The 2,276-nt window shown below is 41.8% G+C and overlaps 1 pseudogene; it reads left to right on the plus strand.

Annotated features, from left to right (window-relative positions):
• LOC138041073 (uncharacterized) overlaps positions 1-1,954 on the plus strand; it is an 18,724-nt pseudogene extending 16,770 nt beyond the window's left edge.
• Positions 1,955-2,276: the final 322 nt, after the last annotated feature.

A 2,276-nucleotide genomic window follows, 5' to 3' on the forward strand; every position in this document is an offset into this window, starting at 1 on the left:
CTATCATTTTCGAGAAAGACGAGTCGATGTTGTATGATGATCCCGCTTATATCGCCCTTGCGAATGACATCGCACCAGAAGGTAATACCAAGGAAGTACAAGAAAATTTCCAGTCAGTAATGAAAGTCATTTGGTCTCTGTATGTGGCGGACTTCATCCCAGAGGGTTGGGAGCTCTCGCAATTGAACTGCCTTGGGGAGGAACAAAGCATAGCTAGAACATTTCATCTCACTCGTCTTTCGGATGGATTTATTGCAGATCTTGATATCTGTTTTTGGGTACCCATTCACAAGACAACACTTGAAGAGAAAGGTGATTACTTCGAACAAAAGGACTACCTCTTGGAGAATTGCCTTGATGGGGAGATGATGTTATATGCCATACTACCAAAGGACCGCAATATAGATTATGCTTTGAACACAGTGCGCTTTGCATTGTCTCTAAAGGAGCGCGAAGAATTGAACAAGTATGGACCACAAAATGGTCGCATCAAGTGCTTCAAGTTGGCTAAATGTGTTGCTCAATGCTTTGTGCCCACTCTTCAGAAAGAGGGGAACTGCTCCCGATGCAGGGATCGCCTTGTATCGTCGTTTGCCCTTAAAAACGTCATTTTCTTCATGGCACGTAATTATCCCAACGACGAGATGTGGACTGACGATCAGCTGGGAAACAGAGTTTCCGAGTTGTTTACCATTCTTAATTTTTGCATGAAAGTCAACTGTAGTCAAGTCTCGGCGTTTTTTGTACCGTATATTATTCAATTTCAAGAGCCGTGGAAGAAGTACAATGCAGCTAAAGGCGTGCTTGTAGACAAGGATGATTTTGATGAGCCCTGTGACAATATGGAGAACAAATGCTACATTCCCGAAATGAACAGGTTTGACTCACTGTTCACCGAAGACATAATTTCAAAGAAAGTTCTGCAAAATTACTTTGGGTTTCTTCATGAAAGCGACTGGTGTGTTCCCGAGATATTTGACCGCTTGAATGAGATGTTAACAGGTTTGAGGGAAAAAGACGACCTGGAACGGGAACAATATGCAGAGAACCCTGGTTGCCTTTGTTTTTCAATGGAGATAACTTCCACTTAGAAGCCTCACGGTGAAGTTTCTCTCCAAGTTGGATCCATGACTTGTTTGACAAATGAAATGGCTGAGCCTTGTGCAGTGCTTGAAGAATAAAACGAGAAGATAAAGTATCTTTGATCAGGTGCACCCAACGAGAAGCTTCGGTGAAATATCTAATCGAGGGTCCAACTGTCTAGGATTGTCGGATTCTCTATTGCCTAGAACCTATCATAGATGTCTTAAACTGAAACATCACCATCAAGATTCTCAACCAGAAAAAAAGTCCCTTGTATTTTATGAAGGGTTATATTTGCAATTTTTCGGCATTAAAAAAGGTGAGCTAGCATTTTCGGAAAGCAAAAAGGTCGCCGTAAGTTCGTAGAAAGTAACTTTACGCGTCTTATGCGTTACGAGGGACTTTAACGTGCCTCCAGGGCTATTTACCCTGTTTTCCTCGGTGTTTGGCAACGCAACACATACCCAAATCAAACAAAACATATTCCGGCAGAGCTATATCAAACTGCTTACGTGGAAGACGTTCATTGAAGATATGCCCTCCCTTTGGAACACAAGTATAGAGAAAGTAGAAGATTAATATCAAAGATAACCTCATCAACACGGTGTATAGAATAACATTCTACAAGAATGAGAAATGGGGTAAGGACGTTTCATGATACAACATTAATTGCCAACGAGTCAGCCGAGCAAAGACGCGAGGCTGGCGGGGCGGCAACATTATAGAGTAGTGCGAAAGTACTGTGCAGGCGGAAAAAATCTCGAGTGATCGAGAGACATGTTTGTAAGGTAAGATTCCTGAGATTCAAATGACGTAATGGAAAAGAGGTCGATTGTCTTGCAACGGACCAATCGTAGCGCGCGTATTTTGATATGTGATGTCATTAGACAAACTTGCATGACGCGCGCGACTATTGATGATCTCAAGTTGTGTTCGGAGGTGAGTGAAAACACATTTTTGCCATTTCCCTGACCATTGTGTTGTGTACACTTGCTTTGAGTGTTCTTTAATATTTACTTTCGAACCATCGTGTTCAAAACTAAACCGGCGTACGTGTTGTTATCGGCCGCTGTTGCCAATTTCGGATTTCGTCCGGCGAGTAGAGTAGTTTGTTACAGAGTTGTTAACATTTTAATTTAATTTTCAAAGGAAATATGTTCTCTGCAAAGTATACAATTCAACGATCAATTTGA

This window comes from Montipora capricornis, chromosome 3, assembly GCF_036669925.1.
Source record: "Montipora capricornis isolate CH-2021 chromosome 3, ASM3666992v2, whole genome shotgun sequence".
Lineage (NCBI taxonomy): Eukaryota > Metazoa > Cnidaria > Anthozoa > Scleractinia > Acroporidae > Montipora > Montipora capricornis.